The sequence below is a fragment of the Silene latifolia genome, chromosome 1, assembly GCF_048544455.1.
Source record: "Silene latifolia isolate original U9 population chromosome 1, ASM4854445v1, whole genome shotgun sequence".
In the NCBI taxonomy this organism is placed as follows: Eukaryota; Viridiplantae; Streptophyta; class Magnoliopsida; order Caryophyllales; family Caryophyllaceae; genus Silene; species Silene latifolia.
Window position 1 is genome coordinate 46,199,809 of NC_133526.1, and position 20,041 is coordinate 46,219,849.

Below are 20,041 nucleotides of genomic sequence, written 5' to 3' on the forward strand. Positions count from 1 at the left end.
CAATGACCAAACTCTTGGTGGTTCAACTAGTGCCTATTGAGAACCTACGTCGTGCTCTGGCCGTACTCTTGGTAATTCTTCGGAAAATACCCCAGGTAATTCGTAGCCTATGTATATCCTTGATCTCCTTTACGCATCTTGTTTATCATCAGCTTCTTGGCATTAATGACTTTAACTCGGGTGTTAGGTAAGAAACCTCTATAGGTCACTCTTGCTCCAAGCAGGGTTCTCAGTGAAATCTTTTGGTCTCTACACTCAAATTTGGCGTGATACTTTGCTAACCAATGCAATCCCAATATAACATATAAACCCTCTAATTCGAGGCTAATGAGGCTAGCTCGAAAGGTCGAACCAAAGATGATAATAGGAACGCTCGGTAGATCGCCTTACAGCATAAAGTCTGACCGTTAGGAATCGCGATGGATGCATAGATCGCCCCGGGATTTAAAAATTTGGCCTTAGTTACAAATATCATTGACACGTATGACAATGATGCTCTTGTATCGAATAAGATGTAAGCCATACAAGAATTAACCAGAAAATTACCAGTGATCGTATAAGCTTGTGGCTCTTCCCCTCCTTTTATCATCATGTAGGCCCTTCCCTGAACCGATGGGGATCCAATATTTTTGAGGAATGAAAGACTTATGTCCTTACTCTTTACAGAAATAACAAGTGGATGGGTTGCCAATTGCACTGTTTGCCAGGGTGTGCGGCCTGTTTGCATAGGTAACAACTTGAACTTGATCCCTGAGTGTCGTTCTTGTCGGCATTATTGTCCTTGGGGGAGTTCTTGTTTGACAAGTTGACTTGGGGTTTCTTGGTAGTAAAGTTTGATTTTTGGTAAAAACTGTTTCTGATGATGAGGTTTCTGGTAATGAGGTTTCCAATAATGAGGATTCTGGTAGTGACGCTTTTAAACGAAATTGTTATGTGAAATTGTAGGAGTAAAAGTCGTCTTATTCTTCTTCTGAATTACAACATAAATAGTCATGGCGTTTTCATAGGTGGCTTGGAACGTTGGAAAGTCATGTCCCACCAACAACTGGTTTAAACTGAGCTTTATCTGACACACGTACTGAATGCTATGCGTCTCCTCATCTGGTACTAGTCTCTTAGCAAACTTAGACATTTCATTAAACTTGCGGGTGTGCCCAGATAGTGTCATAGTTCCCATCTCCAGGTTGTGGAACTCTTATTTCTTATTATGCTTCATGATAGGAGGATAGTACTTCTTCTCGAGGCAGGCCCTGAACTCATTCCAACCATATCCTAGGGTTGCCTTAAAAGCTTCCTGAACGATTGTCCATCAATCATTCGCTCCTCTCTTGAGATAGTAGGACATTATCTCAACCTTCTCTTCTTTAGATGTTTGGCTTAGCCTTAGTGGTTTCTCAATTTCTACTAGACAATTTGCAAGGCCATTGGGGTTGTATAAGCTATGGTAGGATGGGGGTCGATGGTTTGAGAACTTCCCGAATGCAGCGGGTCAATGTTAGTTTGGTGGTTCGAGTTGTTGAATAGCTGCGTGATTGTTGCCTGGGATACAACTAGTTGGGCAGCCATCTCGGTCATAACATCGTCATATATATATATATATATATATATGTGTCTTCGTGGGTCCTCTTGGTGGTTTCCATTTCCATTTTCGCTGCCTCTTGTTACTATCATCTGTTTGAGGTGTGGTGTTATCAGTACAAGTGAATGAAAAGACAGGCACGAACTTGAAGTGAAACAAGTGTAGAACGAAACAAAAATCACAAGAACGAAATTCATTGCTAATTTCCTTATTACAAGCAAATACTAGTTAGCTCCATTAGGTGGAGGTTATAATGGAATTTTTAACCAAATAAAATGGAACGCGGTTAGTCCCACGATAGTCTGAGCTAGGGCTTAGGTTTTCATAGTCTTCAAGTAGTACGAAAATCTTGCATCCTTCTCGATCGCCCTGGCATAGCCATTGAGTGCCTTCTTGAACTCGTACCAATCATAGTAATGGTCCTCTAGACATCCTTTGGCTTGGACGAGGTTCCACCATACTTCTGCCTTCCCCGTTAGCTTGGTAGTGGCGAACTCCAGCTTCCAGTTCGGTGGTACGTTGAAATCCTTAAACGTCCTTTCACAAACTCTGATGAAGTTTGTGTACTCAAGCTTCTCGGCAAAGAATATTGGGCAATTGCCACAGAAGTTCGCTAGATCATTATCCTTTTCCTTGTAGCAACTTCTAGCTTGGGATTTCTCTTCCGGAGGAAGAAACGAAAAATTCTTGGCATCGGCCTTCCAGTCATTATTCATACCAATCTTGGTACGCCCATTCAATCCTTCTTATCTTCTTAAGGTAATCTTCGAGCCACTTCCTGAATCTTTTCTTCCTCACTACTTCTGCCACGTTTTCTTCGGTCATTTCCATGGGCATCTTACTTGATCCCCAATCTAGATGAAATTCAACTCGGGTCCTAATAAGGTGTTATTTCTAGGGTTGGGGTTCGTTCTAAGTAGCTAAAATGGTGACGAGCATACGTACTAAGTTAGATAGTTTATTTAAACAAGTTTTAACAAGTAACTAACACATAGCATGTAAAGGTAGAACAAGCGCTGATCTTCTGACAGTTAGGATCATAAGAAAGTTCTACCCTTCACATCATATAGTCTTGTTTATGATTTATCGTAATGGTTAACTGGTGAATCTCTCCTTTTAGTGGTCTAAGCGTTCTAGTTATTACATTTTATTTTACCTTAAAGTCATGCGTCCCGGATGCTCGCACGATAGGTGAGATAATAATGATAATGTATTACACAATTACTATCCACACGGTCTCAAGGTCGCTATGATACCGACTGTAACAACCCATTTTCTCCAATGACTTAGTTAACAAATGCGGTTTAAATACTAAGTTATAAATATCAGTAAAATTTAAAATTGTCAACTCGTAATGAGTTGCTTCATAAAAAATAGATGTTAAAACATAATACAAAGCCTGGTTACTGAATTACATTTAAAAACAAGGCTGGCCTACAATAAGAGTTTGTTACATCAACTTATAAAAGATGAAAATTAGATGATGCATCCTCTCGACAATGCCCTTTCTAAGTCTCGGTTCAAGATCGTAGTCACCTGAAACATTAGTAAAATAAAACTGTCCTACTTAGTGGGAGTAACCTAACTGTAATCAATCAACTGCCCCAATCATGCAGAACAATAGTAATGCATTTATTAGGCGATCAAACATACAACTCTAGTCACGTTACAACACGGACATATTCACCATGTGATCATGTACATGAAGTAACACATTAGTTCATATGAATAATTCATATTGGGTAAGTGACATAATGAACATGTGTTGTGAACATAACAATATTATTCAAAAAACATATTACATCAATCCTTGTTTACTACCAACTTGTGCTAAAAATTTGTAGTCATTTCTCTTAGAAACAATTATCTCAGTCACAATTAAGCACAGGATGTGACTATTAATGTCGCACACATACTCAAGGCTTGCATGTCACCTTGAGGACAAATGAGAGCATTAATCCTGTCAATCATACCAATATTAGGAGGTTTACATCTCACCGGTAGTTCTCAATAGGACCGGACAACTAAATTAACTTGGTTTAACAACCGGAATTGTGGGGAACAGACTGCTAATGGATGGTGTCAGAGGTCTCATTTAAGTGACATGTTCCATACACTTCAAAGCACCAAGAGAATTGCAACTGTCAAGGTCTGGACACGATCGCTACAGTGAAATAATAATAATTACCAAGATATCTGTAGGGAAGTAAAGCTGATCAAGGTTCTGTCAATATATGCGCATATACCTACTCTACACCTCATCGGAACACGCACCTCCTTAGTGGCAGTTGCATGACAACTATCCCTACGACAATTCCTCCACACGCAGCTTCGGGGTGTACTATCCATACTTGTATAGCATAAGCTCTGTAAGCAATCTCCCGTCTCCTAAAGCGTACAAAGGTAGCACCCAACACGTAGAACAAATGACTCACTAATGTCTCATAGAGCCGATATTAGATTGATATGCGGACTAACCTGACATATTAATAATACACTGGCACCTGGCTCAGAGGTCTCATTCAAGGGGCATACCTAAGATAAACGGAATTAGCATACTGACTCAGAGGTCCCATTTAAGTGGCATGTTCAGCAATAATGATAGTGTATAAGTGAATGATACCAGACTTATTACAGACTTCCGCATGCCCTAGTCCAAGTAATCGGAGAAATAATATACTGACTCATAAGTGCATTAACTCTATAAGAGTTTCATGGGTACTAACCTTAATTGAGTAGTTTTCGTATTTGACATTTGAAACATTTTATTCAACGGATAGATTAGATATATAATTCATTATTTCTCGTTCATTATTCAAGGATTAATATTTCTAGATATTTTATTTCAAGTATAACCTTACTTTTACTTAATAACTTTTGACTAATTAATTAGTTAAGGGTTAACCAAGGTCATCATAATCCACTCACAGCTTAACTAATGTTTTAATTAATCAAGACACGACTGGAGATAATTCCTTAAGTTGGTATTTAATATTCAACTAAGGTCCTTATATTATAATATTGGTTTACTCAAAATTTAATGATAAAACGAGTATTTTAAAATAAAACCTTCAAAGGCATTTTAGTCTGAGATTTAATAATTTCATAAGAATTATTAAAAAATTATTTTACACTTTTTAAGATCCATAAAGGTCCCTTCAAATTTGTTTTTTTTTTTAAAATAAGATTCATTTAAGCTTTAGAAACAATTGTTTAAACAGTCCGTTTTTCTTAAGACGACTATTTCTCGTCTGAAATAAGACGGGTAATATGTCATCATTTTACAATAAAATGTTGTTATTTTCTGATAATATGTTACCATTATTTTTCACATCATTTTTAGAGTACAAAATAACACCTCTAGTCATAACATTTTGTGGATTAAATGGTTACATTTTCTTAAAAAATGGCAACATTTTATCCGTCTTATTTCAGACGGGAAAACAACCCGTCTGAAATAAGAATTTGCGTTGTTTAATAACTAATTAAGGTAGTTCAACCCAAAAATGAATATTTTAATAAAATATTTCAAAATCATTTTTGTGTTCTCCGTACTTTATTATGCTAGAATTAAATTTATTTTTATAAAATAAATTCATTTAAGTAATTTAAGAGTATTAAACTCGTATTAAACTACGTATAAAGCAACCATTTTGTCCATTTTCTAAAAGGAAGTCAAAACTTAGTATTTTCCAACAAAATTTTACAAGTGTATTCCTCGTAACATAAATGAACACTTTTAATGTTTTTCATAGTTTTTCGAAGATCACATATTTTACTAAATTTAATTTAGTATATTATTCGGACTTGTAGGTATTTTATAAACTTGAAGAAAAATCGTATTGATACCCAGTCTGCGCCTAAAATTCTAAATTTTTTATAAATATGTAACACATATTAAAATTTCAGCTCCATGTTATGCATTAAACAGAATAAGCACAATAATATGAAGTTTCGGCATGTTCATAAAAGTTAACATACACATACCATTTTTCAATTTTAACTTTGTTTTATTAGTGGATGTAACATGTGAGTACATAATAAATAATTTATTCTAAGGTAGATTTTTCATGTGAGGTGATAACACAATAATTAAGCTTATAAACATAATTAACACATTGGCAATATTGTACATAATAATTTATTTTAGTGATTTATTCAAGGTGAGCAAGTAACATGTAACAAGCAAATCTTATATTACACTAACGATATATATGACACTCATTAGAATAACCTATCCTACCAAGTTTTGTTTATTCGCCTCCTAACTAAATTATTAGTCTTCTACAGTAATGAGGCAAATGGATTAGGTTAAGTTACCTTAAAGATTTTACGGATCTTGGATGTAATCAAAGATGCTCAAATCAACAAGCCCCTCCTCCTGCATCTTCAACCTCCTCTATTTCCGATTTATTGGCAAGAACAAAATAACAAAGAAGTTAGGAATAGCTTATCTACTTAAATAGCTAAGTAATTATAATTAAAGAAGAGGCGAGAAAAGACAAGAGAAAAATTATACTCCCTCCAATTTCATTTATTATTTCCTTTTCTTTTTGGCATAAAAAATAAGGAAATCAATTTGGACCACACAATACACATGACCTCACATCAAATTGATTTTGAACCACACAAAGTTATCCTAAAAAGGAAAGAGGGAACAATAAGAAAAATGGATGGAAAGGGAAAGAGGAACAATAAATAAAATTGGAGGGAGTACAAGTTTTACTTAGACCATCCCCAAGCAGAAGGTTGCCTTAATCGGGTCACCAAAAGTTTTCTTCTTAATCGCACCTTATTAATTTTGACCCATTTTCACTCTCCCAAGCAGAAGGTTACGACCTAGGTGACCAACCCAATCATTTTTCTACTTTCCAACATTTCCAATCATTTACCACATTCACTACCTCACCAAAACCTCTCTCTTACTTTTACAATTATTATTTAATAACATACTACAATTAAGTTATTCTTGTCATTTTTAAAATAAAAACTACTCAAATATGTTAAGTAATTTATTTTTATAGTGTACATTAAAAAACAATATTGGCAATAAATAAACTTTATTGAAAACATGAGTCGACATATAAAAAAACCGCATACATAATTAAAAAAAACACGATTTTAAAAAACATTAAATACTACGAAATAAAAAAATGCATTCTAAACTAATTCGAGTTACGGAAGTTTTTCCAAATATGCTCAATGAGATCATTTTTCAAAGCGTTATGAGTGGCACGATCACGAATCTCGCCATGAATTTCTATGAATCGTTCTTGAGGCGATCTTCTAAGACGATGATATTCATACGGATCATCACTAGCTGAAGTCGGATTTACAAAATATTTCAACTAACCCAACTCGCCAGCCACTCAACCAGTCAACTCCTTCATAAAAATACAATTTTTTTATTAAAAAAAAAACGATGAAAAATACAAAATATCAGCATTCATCTCACCAACCCAACCAACACTCTCAAGAGTCTCAACCCAAAAACCCCCCAAAAATCACATTCATCATTCATTGCTATATCATTCATAAACAAAAAAAAAAACGATTTATTATTTCGATTACATTTACATAGTTGGAATTTATTTCGATTAAATTAACGATTTGGATTTTATTTCGATTGGTTTTCTGATTGGGGATTTCATCGCTTTCATTCATCCCGATTTCGGATTTCATCGATTTCATTCATTCCGATTAACTTAACCCAGTTCCTCATTTTTCATTCCTTTCCCAATCATTCATCCCGATTAAATTTTTCGATCGTTTTAGGGTTTATTTTTGCCTGATTTAGGGATTAATTATTGGGATCACTTTCGCCAGATTTAGGGTTTATTTTCGCGAGATTGATGAAGGTGATTTCTTCAGACGACTGGGTTTCACCATCAACAACCAGTTAACCTTCAAGGCTTTAACAAGTAGGTAAATCCTTGTTTTTTATTTTCTTCCTTGACTTAGCTATATTCTTTTGATTATTTAGTGAAATCATTTTTGCAAATTTGTTAAGTCTTTGATTTTGATTTTGTCGTCGATTTCAAAATAGGTCAAAATATATCAAAATTGAGTTCATTTTGCAAACAATTAAAAAATAAAATCTTTTCTATATGCTCATATTTTTTTTTTCAATTTAAGATGTAATTCAAATTTAATTTATAAATTGATTGGTTTTCTTTCTTCTTTTATTTTCCGCAGAAATGGCAGGGAGGGGCTGACATTTGCTTTGGTTTGTCCTCTTTAATTGTATCCAAGCAATCAGAAGCTGCCACCTATCGAGTCACCAACATGATTACCATTCTCAACCCAGGGTCACCAAGTGACCCTCAGTTATTCAAGGTCACCAAAATCAACTTGTTAATCCTAGTTTAAGGAGTCATTAGTGTGACCCGACAAAATCACGACCCAGTTGGTGACCTTGCTTGGGGGTGGTCTTAGAACTTGTAGAGATGAAGGATATGGTTGCGTAATAAGTCTCGTAATAAGTTTTGAGCAAGTGAAAATAAGGTATAGAGCAAAGAGGTTAATATGGGTGATCAAATAAGATGCCAATCCTCTCAATTATATGTCTCAAGTTCACGGATCATTAGCCTTAAAAACTGAAATTTCCTTTACAAAGGACAATTGAAAAGATGCTCTATGTAAGAAGGAAACGTATTGACCATGTCTTGATGTAAGAAGTGATAGACTTGTAACTCTTCACAATGATGGGTGACTTGAGGTAAAAAGGAGTCAAGAATTTCATGCCCTCCACAAATAATGGAGGTAAATATATTTTTATTTGTTTGTAAAGGCAATCATAAGAGTGACTTGATGTGTACAATGAACACCATGATTTTAATGAAGACCTTTAGCACAAATCGAGCAGGTCCACAATTTTAAAGTGATTAATGTAAAATGAAGAAATTACCATTTCGTCGGGCTTGGAAAAATAATAAATTTAAACTTTTGTTTTGCCTTAATCAAAGTTCAGATGAGGAATTATGGGCGAAAATATATACGAAGTCGATTTAAAGTAACGCACAAATGAAAAAAATCGTAACTTACAATGATTGTTTCAAAGGCTAAAAGGGTATTAGATGTAATTTCAAGTTTCTATTCTAAAATTATAATATATATATAAGAAATTAGTTATTCCGTACTCAGGATTAATTACATAAAAAAGCTATTAAAAAAATACGGGGTGTTAATACATATTCCCTATCGGAATATTGATGAGTCTAGGCTACAATATGAGACACTTGTTGTGTCTTGTGTCACATCATTTATATGGCCGGATATAAAACTTTAATTTGAGATTTAATGATACAAGTATTGTTAGAAGATTAACATGATGAATATAGTCAACTAAATTATGGCATGTGATAAGTGAAAATTTTAAGATACAACCAATTCTTATTAAAGATTGTTATGCGTTTGGGCAAACTGAGAAAGTTGACATGATATGGGTAAGATATGACGATTGAGGCCATCCGGGTTCCTATTATATACCCGTTTCGATAAATCTGAAGTTTATCCTAAAAAATTATAAATGCTGAAACTTTCTCGTGTAAAGTTTTTAAAGTCAAGACATTACACTAAGACTGGGTATAATTGATAATGGAGATCTAAACACAACTCGAAGTTTAATAAAAGAACTTAAATGTTCGTGTATGGATTGGATTAACACTCTATTGAGTGGCTTGTAGCCACATAATGATTTTTCTGAGTAGTTCCCGTGAGTAATCATCATTTTGATATTACATAAAATCATTGATCTATCGAATTGACCATTGTGATTCAGCACATGTAAAATCCAACTGCATTATATATTACTCCCCGAAATATTTTGTTATTGTACAAAAGTACCGATATAAAATATTATTTATGATATGAGAATTTGAGTTCTAAGGTGGTTATGATAAATTTTGGACTATACATTGGTTATAGTTTTCACCACCTTAGAGGGAGAAAAGTGTAAAAACAAATATGATCTTGTACTGAACCAGAAGTTCGGAGAATGTTATACATTAAATTCATTAAGTAAAGGTTTTTGGATTTGATATAATAAAAAGTTTTATCATAATAATGCAAGTACATTTGAAGTGTAATATATGAAAAATCAAGATACACGGTTCCGATGAGTAAAATGTAATAGTAATATGAAGCAGTTGGTATGAATATATTATATTTAAAGTGTTCCTGAAGTGACATGGATATCTGAATGATAATAGATGGAATAAATGAATATAATGAGACCACATACATATTTAGATTCAGATAACATTGAACAGTAATGATACCATCAAGAGATTATGTACTATGTCGATATATTTATGGAACCAATATAAATTTGAACACGAATTTTTATCGATTATAATTGGGAAGTTATATTTAAGTCCTTTTTGATTGTTGACATAAAATCAATGATTATGAATGAGCTCATGGACCTGAAGTCCATACATTGATAGAAAGTCACTTCAAATTATGAATATTGGAAAAGAAAACTGTACAGTTTGCATTTTGAGTCATCATCGTGTGCATGTAGAGAGTAAGTTCATCATTGCATCTTAGTTTTAACATGTACATTTTAATTATTGCATTATTGTTAAAATATGTTATTTAGAATTTGTTACATGTCATATGCATGCACATGATTAAGTATATTATTCTACTTTAATAAATGTTTAAAAGGAGAAATATATTTGGCTCTTATGAGGATAACTATCTAAAGGAGTCTCTTATGAATGATCATCAGTTGTTAATGGTAATCATTTGGGTTTTTGAAAAATCGTGATGAAATATATATAAACCTCTACAATACGATTGAAAGATATCGTAACTAGTTCCAATATGGAACATCAAAACTCCTGTAGAGTTACTTGATGTATTTATTATTGTCTGCACTTGGAGTTTGAGCATATGAGAATTAATAAATGAATGAATTTCTTCCTAAATATGTGAGAGTACTTTATGGCCCAAAAGTACCGTAATAGTTGGGAAATAAGATAGTGGAAATCTACAATGAGGATATCAATCCATACAATAAGATGATTTGACAAGAAAGGTTTATTATTGTTCAAGATGAAATGTGAATTATCAGATTGATTCCCCTGAAGAAATGAATTCAAGAATGGCAACAACACTCTTTTCCCCTTCGACTATGTTTATTTTGTTCCAATAAGTTTTTCATAGCAAGGTTTTTAACAAGGTAGCACTACACGCGCATTATTACACTATAGTATGACCATCATGATTGTTGAGAAGAATTTAAGTTATATCCTATCAGAATTGTGAAAGTATTATTTGAAATAAAGATCCAATAGTCGTCAAAAATTAATATATCCAATTAGCGAATTCCAAAGAAATATGATATTGAAGTAACCAAGGATTTTTATTAATTGAATATATCAAGTTTATCGACTACAATGTATTATATTTCAACGACCAAGAAGTTATGTAAAAGCATGAATCATTTCAAGCTATATCAAGTTATGTAATCATTGGGGTAGTAGGACGCGGTGTACTCTTTTTCCTTATCCTTGGTTTTGTCCCACTGGGTTTTCCATGAAAAGGGTTTTAACAAGACAACTTGTTATGCGTGTTTGAATATTTATGTACTCTATTCCTTCCTAGCGTTTTCCCAAAGAGTTTTTCTAGTAAGGTTTTTAACGAGTCATGTTCTTCAGTAATGAATTTCTAAGGAAGAGTGTTATGAAATATTATCATGTAATCTTATATGGATGTCTATATCTTAAAATATTTTAGAGTTATTGGAATATGAAAACTCTACCCATTGTATGTGTATATATATACCCCTTATAATGAAATAAGAACACAGTTATTTATCCCTTATTTCCTCTTCACCTTCTCTCTATATTTATCTGGCTCTCTTTATTTCACAATATCCTCTATTTAATTTGCATTTATATTCACGTAAATGTGTTTTCGGTTATTGTAGCAGTCAAACAAACAATTAGAACTCTTTGCTCTAGTGAGCCTAGTCCTTTGCCTTCATCTCCTTTTAATAAAAAGAATCAATTAATCTTTACACCCTTATAAAATCAACTTTTCTAAATTTACATCCTTATAATTTGTTTTAAACGTTTTACACCCTTATAAAACGCTTCTGTTCAAATCTTGCCACCTTAGTCCAACTCTGATGAAAAGAAATGGAATATTCCATCGAATTTTAAATTTTCCCTCTAAATCCATAATTTGTGACAAAAAATCCCTTACCCTTATTTTTTTTAATCTCCCCCCCTCTTTCCTTCTCTCTCTCTCTCTCTCTCTCTCTCTCTCTCTCTCTCTCTCTCTCTCTCTCTCCCTCCCTCCCTCCCTCCCTCCTTCCCTCCCTCTAGTCTAATCACTCTATGAATCTTGCTAATCACTCTATGAATCTTGCGACAAAAGTACATGAAAAATAAATGCTGTAAAAAATTAGATGTAATTGTATTTTCATTGATATCATAATTGAATACAAGAGCTTGGTATTTCTACAAAGTACATGAGAACTAGATCTAACGTAGTTACTAAAATACAGAACTTATTAAACTAGGTAATTATAAGAATAAAGTAAATATAAAAGATACAAGATATACGATATACAAAAGATGGAAAGAGCGAACAATAGGCAATAAACGATATTTAGGAATTAACAGGCTCCCGTAAGATGGACGAGTTGAACGCGAGACCAATCTTGGAGAGCAGAGAACGATGTCGAGAGCGAAGGAGGAGCTTAGTAAGAACGCTACCGAGCTGATCTTCACCGCAACTATGGAGCACACGAAGAGTGCCAAGTTCAACCTTTTCTCGAACAAAATGGAAGTCTACGGCCAAATTCTTCAAACGAGAGTGAAACATGGGATTAGGAGAATAATAGGCAGCACTCAAATTGATGTGACCATTATTTGAGCACATTTAGTCCCCGAATTAGCCTCGTTCCCATGCTTTTTAGTGCATAATTGGGTCATTTACTATCTTTAGTCCTTTGTTTTGCATATTCTTTGAGGTTTTGTTTCCTTGGTAGGAGAGGAGTGCAAACCTTGCATTTTCATTGCAAAATAGAGCTAAATTGATCGAATCTAATGACCATGCATCAAACAGAAGATAAGACTAGAAGGCCTTTGTACATATTATAGTAGATGGGCAATGATGAAGAAATCCTTGTATCCCCAACTAAATCCCGGAGGATTATTGGAAGAAGAGAAGAAGAAAAGAAGAAAAGGAAGGCTGTGACAAGGTCCGCTCATCCAGCAGAGCAAGACGCCCGTCCAAGACTGGAGGAATCCGCTCGTCTTTGCCATAAAGACGCCCGTCCAGCCACCACACAATCCGCCCGTCCCGACACCTTGGACGCTCGGATTCCCTTACAGACCCATACGTCTTCTTCTTCCTTCCATGAAAGATGCGCATATTTATGAAAGACCGGCAAAAAGGAGACTCGCATCTTTTCTGAGAGGAGCGATTCCTCAAAGACTTAATCGTCATTTAAGCCCTTAGTAAACCCTAATTTGTGTACCTAATCCCCACTATAAATACCCCATTAGTCTAATTAGGTTAATCATGTTCTTCTTATCAATCCTTAGTGTAGTTTATATCATTCTAATCTTTTCTTAATCTTGTAATCAACTTCTAATCAAATATTAATACAAATCTCATTTCCTTAATTTCTCTTTTGTTCATCTTTTATTTTGGGTAATTGAAGATTATTTGGGTTATTATTGGGAGATTGACAACCTTCCAATCAATCATCAAGTACTTCTATTATTCTTTGCTTTATTATTGGAATCATTATTAGGTATAATTCTCTTAATCCCTTTTTAATTATTGTTAATCATCTCCATTTATTCATCATGTTTTGCTTTGTTAATGTGATTGATAACCTTGTTAACATGCTAAACTTGATAATGAGTGAGTAGTTTCCTTAACTAGGGTTAATCGGTAATTAGGGGAAACTAACATGGGGGATGATTCATGCTTAATTTAATATGTTTTCATAATTTATTTGCTTGCTCGTTGTGATCTCAACTTATGCACATGTTATGTTTGATGAAATGCGAGCCTATGAATCCTTGCATTTTTTACCCATCACTTACCTTTTCAATGAGACTTGTAAGACGTAAACCAACTCGAGTCTCATTAGACCATGCATATAGTTGAGTAGGGAGGATTAAGTCGACTTGTAGGTGTTGTACAATCTAATCGATTCAGCTCCGGGACCCAAACCTTCCTAGGATTGTAAGATATAAACCAACTCGATCCATCACAATAATAATTGCTTGCTTATAATTTGAGGATATGTTTGTATGATCAATTCCCATGAATCCCTTATGACCCCATGACACCCTAGTGCTTTTAATCAATTGTTTACATCTCATTTTAATCATCTTGCTTGTTTACTTTTATTGCTATTTAGTTTAGTGATCTTCTCATCTCAACCCAAATCGTGACACCACTAGACACCGCTACTTGCAATCGAAAATCCTACATCAATACCCGTCCCTCGGGATCCGACCTTTACTTGCCTCTTTACTAATAGTAGAGTTGTTTGCGAAGTTATAAATATTGTTTTGGTCTAGGTGCTCTTAACGACAAGTAACCGAAAATTAAGGTCCAAGTGAGCCCGACCAAAAATGGTGCCATTGCCGGGGACGGTGTTAACTTGATTTGATTTTCTTAGATTGTTATTAGTTGTGTCTTTCTTTGCCTTGGGGAAGTAAAACTCCTCAAGGTTTGTTCTAATTGTTTTCAAGTTATTTGATATTTTGCATGTCTAGAAGATCACAAGGTAACTTGTTACCCATTGATCATGAGATTGAAAGGACTTTGACAAACAACAGAAGACTTGCTAGAGGTACTTTGAGAGGTATTGGTGGTTGTAGATATTCAACCAAACACTATTGAGTTCATCAACCCTTTTGCAAGAGAAGGTGGGGAGAACCCAACACAAAATCAACCCACAATGCCTAAATTCGCATCACATTCCGTACCAACCGAGGAGAACCTACCCAATGGTACTCCCACACCACAACACTTAACCGGAATTTTCATTGCAAAATCCGCATTTATCCAATTAGTCGAAAGAAGCCAATTTGGGGGGGATGCGTAGTGAAGACCCTCACTCTCACATGGAGACTTTTTGTGACTATTGTGATGCGATTTCACAAACCGGTGTGACTCAAGACCAAATCCGATGGGTCTTATTCCCTTTTTCTCTAATCGGCACCGCAAAACAATGGTTGAAGAGCCTTGATAAGGCTACTCTTGAAAGAAGTTGGCTCTTGGAAGAAGTTGGCTCTAGCTTTCTACAAAAAATTATACCCTCCGGAAAAGACTAACATGCTAAGAGCTCAAATTATGGGTTTTAAGCAAAGGGATGAAGAATCTTTGTATGAAGATTGGGAGCGGTTCAAAGGAATTTGTCGCTCATGTCCTCATCATGGACTTAGCGAGTGGTTCTTGGTACAACAATTTTGGAATGGTCTTTATGAAGACTCAAGAAACATTCTCAACATGGGATCAAATGGTATGTTCACCGAAGTTGACGATAATCAAACTTGGAACAAGATTGAGGAAATGGCGGTCCATAATTCACAATATAGTAGACCTCGCAAGGCTACTAGAGGAGGAAAGCATGAAGTGGACTTTATTACTCAATTGGGTGCTCAACTTAGTGCTCATATTGATACCATTAACTTGAAGTTTGAAAAGGCTATGGCCAAACTTGAAGAAGCCTCAAAATCACCAAAGCATCATGTTAATGCCATGGTAGCATCTTCATCAATCCCAAGTGGGATATGTGAGAATTGTGGAACTTTGGGACATGACCAAAGTGAATGTAGGGGAACAAATGAGCAAGTGAATTCTTTTCAAGCATACAAGAGTGGTACCCCTTATTCCAATTATTACAATGAAAACACCAAATTCCACCCAAATCTCTCATACAAAAGCCAAAATGTTCAAAACCCTGAACAAACATACACCCCACCTCCCATGAGAAACCAAAATCAAAGACCCTTTTTCAACCAAAACCAAGGTTATCATAATCAAACTTCATACAATCAACAAAATGACCAAGGTTTTGATGTTTAAAAAGCGGTCCTCCAAATGCAAAAGAATCAACAAAAATTTTTCACTCAAATGCAAAAAGATAGCCAAGCAAAGTACATCACCATCAACAACATCCTAGCCCACACAAAAATGTTGGAAACTCAATTGACCCAACTAGCATCTTTAAACTCTCAAAGACAAAAGGGGCAATTACCACCTCAAGGTAATCCCCCAAGACATGAAACGGTTAGTGGCATTCACTTGAGGAGTGGTATGAGATATGAAGGACCAAAGAAGCAAGTTGAGGATGAAGTTGTGGAAGCTAGTGACATAGAAGAAGTTGTGCAAAACTCTAAGGAAGGAGAACCAACAAAAGAAGAAGTTTCAAAGAAAAGTCAAGAAAAGGCCCATGATTAGACTTCCATTTCCAAGTCGTCAAGCTAAGCCCAAGTTTGATGACCAACTTGGAAAATTTATGAAATTGTGAAGAATTTGGAAGTCTCGATTCCTTTCACGGAATTAATCAATCATGTGCCGGCCTATGCAAAGTACATGAAGGACATCCTTACGAAAAAGAAGTCGATCCGGAAGCTTGAAACTATCGCCTTCACTAAGGTGAGTAGTGCGATCCTTCAAGGGAGTTCACCTCCGAAACTTAAAGACCCGGGAAGCTTCTCAATACCGTGTACCATTGGCGACACCACGATCAACAAGGCTTTGTGTGATCTAGGAGCAAGCGCGAGTGTTATACCGTATTCGGTTAGTAAAAGGCTAGGGATGGGAGAGCTTAAATGTACCAACATCACACCCCAAATGGCCGGTAGATCGACGAAGACACCGTTAGTGATATGGGAAGATGTTCCCGTGAGAATCGGCAAATTCTTCATCCCGGTGGACTTTGTCATCATTGACATGGAAGAAAACTCCAATATTCCGATCATCCTCGGTAGACCTTTCTTGCACACCGCGGGTGCGGTAATAGATGTGAAGCACGGAGAGCTTACTCTAGAAGTGGGAGACGAGACCATAACTTTCAATCTTAACAAGACCATGAGAGCTCCCCGTTTGCATGAACCATGCTTTATGGTTGATCACTATAGTCGGAAGGATGATAGGATGAAGTCGGAATTCCAATGGAAAAAGAAAATTGATGATGCTCCATTCAATGAGCAAGGAAATAGCAACAATGAGAGCTTGAAAAGCACACCCAAATCCAACAATGAAGAGGACGGCCCCAGTGGCCAAAACAAGAAAGAAGGAGAGTTGTCTCTATCAACTCAAGAAATTTTTAATGATCAAGTAGACGAAGTTTGCGGTCTTTGGGATGATGAGTTCGAAGGGATATTCAATCCCTATATTGGTAATGCTATGAACCAAGACCATCAAGGAGAACAACAAGTGCAAAGATCTATTGAGGATCTTTATCATGATAATGAACAAGCTTTCGACTACTTCTTCAAGGTGTTGAGTAACATCAACAACACCTTGAACATGCCCTCTTGACATCTCACATTGGATGAGAGTTTGGTGGAGTCCTCCCTAAACCACCATTTGTAAATATTCTAACTCCTTAACTTGCATTTCAATTTTTACATTGAATTTTTCTCATTTTTTGGATTTATATTTTTGTGCCTTGATCAAAATATTCATCATTTTGAGAGAAGTGAGGGAGGGAATTATGATTTTATTGATGTGTAGTGCTTTGGCTTAGTGTGCGGATATCAATTGCCTAGGCTATTCATGCCTTTGTAGTGCCCCCACAATGAAGAACACAAGAATTGAAGAATGAAAATGTTACGGGTTATGTAGTACCCACGAATGGACCTGAATCCGTGTGGACAAGGAGGAATCCGAGCGGCCAAGAGGAGAATCCGCTCGTTCTGATGAATCCGAGCGTTCTATGTCACCAGATGCTCGTCTGGCAGAGCTGAAGAATTCAAAAAAATGGTCTGTCACAGAATCCGAGCGTCCAAACTGAGAATCCGCTCGTCTGATTCTGGACGCTTGTCTTTCTGCTGTGGAATTTTAAAGAATCACCCTGTAATAGAATCCGAGCGTCCGTGCAGAAAGACGCTCGTCTCAAACTGAAAATCCGCCCGTCTTTGCTCAAAGACGCTCGTCTTGTGGCGTCATTTTCTGAAGCAAAATACGAAGAATCCGAGCGTCCCAGACCTTGGTCCGCTCGTCCCTGCTGCTATTTCAAATATAACGGGTCCTTTTAAACCCTTTCTCCCTCATTCATTCTACATTCAAACACTACCCAAAACCCAAAAACCCCATAAAACCCTCATCCTCTACATCAACAAAACCAAATTTCCTCAACCAAACTCAACAAAATCAAATCCAAACTTCCTCAGAACAAGAATTAATCACTCCTTTTGCAACAACAATTGATTCAAACACCAAAATTTTCAACCTTTGAGTCGATTTTTAAGATACAAAGCAACATTATTTCATCTTAAATCGATTTGGACATAACTAAAAATTGGAGATTTCAATCTTTCTTTGGTGTAATCAACAATGGCAAGAACTAAAGGAGGCAACAAGGCATCCCTAAAGAAGACACATTCAAAAAGGCAACAAACTCTTCAAGCAAAACAATTGTCAAAGGCATTGGTAGTCCATGAGGCAAGGTTGGAGCTTCAACAAGGTCCCCCTATGGAAGCTAAAACATCAACAACTCCGGTCATTGAGCAATTATCTAAGGGTTTTTCTATCCTATGCCCACTAGGCATAGGATAATAAACCAAAAATAGAAAGTATTAAATGATATTTTCATGGAAAATTGTAATATCTCATCACTTTTAATTTTCTTCACAAAAAATACATTTAATACTTTCCTATTTTAGCTTCTTATCCTATGCATAGTGGGCATAGGATTATCCGGAGGTAATTTTCACTTCCGACTCTCATAGGGATAAATTTGTTCTCTTTGCTAAGAAAGACCATTATGCCTACAAAATTTATTTGTGAAGATGCCTTGACAAAGTTGGGTGTTCTTGAGCAAACCAAAACCTTCTTTGAGGCTATGGGATTGGGTAAATTGTTTACCATGAAAGAATTGACATACCCCTCCCTCACCTTGGAATTTTTAAGTTCCTTGAAAGTCACAAGGGTAGAGACTAGAACCCACATAGAGTTTCGTCTTGCAAATGTTGATAGACGCATCACTTTTGGTGAATTGAGTAAGATTTTAGGCCTTAGTGATACCCCTTACTATGAAAAGATCCCCGAAAAGTATGACCCCGCTCCTCTTTGGGAGGCAATTTTCGGAAAGAAATTTGTGCGCTTTCATGATTGTCGTGCTCTATTTGTCCACCATCCGGGCATTAGAGTGTGGCATAAGGTCATTGAGAATACTTTGATAGCAAGAAATGGAACTAATCATCTTACCAAGCTCGATTTTGTTCTTTTTGAGTCGGCCTTGAACATAGGAAGGGAATTTATTAAGCCATATAATGCTCAAAGACTTTTGGTTGAAAGATGGCTTAATGTCGATTGTGGTAAAGAGGGCACCGCTTTCGTTATAAATGGAAGACTAGTTACCTATTTGGCCAAGCACTTTAACCCAAATTTCAACAAAGACAACACTTATGTGGCGGTTAAAGGAGGCCATCTCATTGATATGGACACCATGATTCACAAGTTTACATGGGTCAAGCATGATTCTCTTGACACCAAATATGGGTGGTTAACCAAAGAAGCTATATCCTTTACTTTGGCTTCAAAGATTTGCCGATTAAGTGTTCACCAACCAAACTACCTTGTTCCACTCTCCGAGGAGACCGAGTACATTATTCAACAACAAAGAGGCGAGATTGAAGAGCCCTCCTCCTCCATTGTCACACCACCCTACCCATTTGAGTATCACGAGTTCAAACCCAAGGATGTCGAGGTAGGAAATGATTACATGACTCTACTCATGAGGGAAATGCACAAGAAAGCTTACAATGATAGAGTGGATTCTTACAAGGCCCAATATCCGCCCCTCCTACATCTAGCTAGGCAAGGACTTCTTGATCCATCATGTCCTTTGCCTAGTTGAGCGGATAGGGAAGTTTTCTTTCCTAGCACCTCTAGTGGTGGAAGACCGGGTGGAGAGGAGAATGTTGATGATGAGGGTGTTTATGAAGAAGGTGAACAAGAAGAGGTTCAAGAAGAAGAAGCTCAAGATGAGGAACAAGTAAGTGAGGAAGAGCAAAGAAGTGAAAGTGGGAGTGGAGATGATTCCACATCTATGGAGGAAGATGATGATAATGATGATATGATGGAGGATTAGCGAACCTTGGAGGCTCCTACATTCTTTCACCCCTCTTATGGTTTGTCTACTTCTTTTATTTTCTTTATCGTATTTTGATCATTTGTTTGTGGAGTCCTAGCACCATGGAGGACTAACACCTTGGCCTCTTTAAGGTGTTCTTTTTATTGTTCCCA

General features: G+C 36.0%; 1 long non-coding RNA gene and 1 other non-coding gene across 4 annotated transcripts in view; one reads left to right on the forward strand and one right to left on the reverse strand.

Moving 5' to 3' along the window:
• LOC141604961 (uncharacterized) overlaps positions 1-8,354 on the forward strand; it is a 31,687-nt gene extending 23,333 nt beyond the window's left edge. The window contains exons 3-4 of one of the 3 annotated variants that reach the window (XR_012526256.1): positions 7,377-7,504; positions 7,775-8,354. This is a non-coding gene — a long non-coding RNA (uncharacterized LOC141604961). The remainder of the gene's footprint in view (positions 1-7,376; positions 7,505-7,774) is intronic. The other 2 variants (XR_012526253.1, XR_012526255.1) reach the window with 2 other exon arrangements.
• A 6,542-nt stretch (positions 8,355-14,896) lies between these two features.
• LOC141619066 (small nucleolar RNA R71) lies at positions 14,897-15,003 on the reverse strand. The gene has a single exon (XR_012531580.1). It is a non-coding gene; the product is annotated as a small nucleolar RNA R71 (small nucleolar RNA).
• Between the last annotated feature and the right edge of the window lie 5,038 nt (positions 15,004-20,041).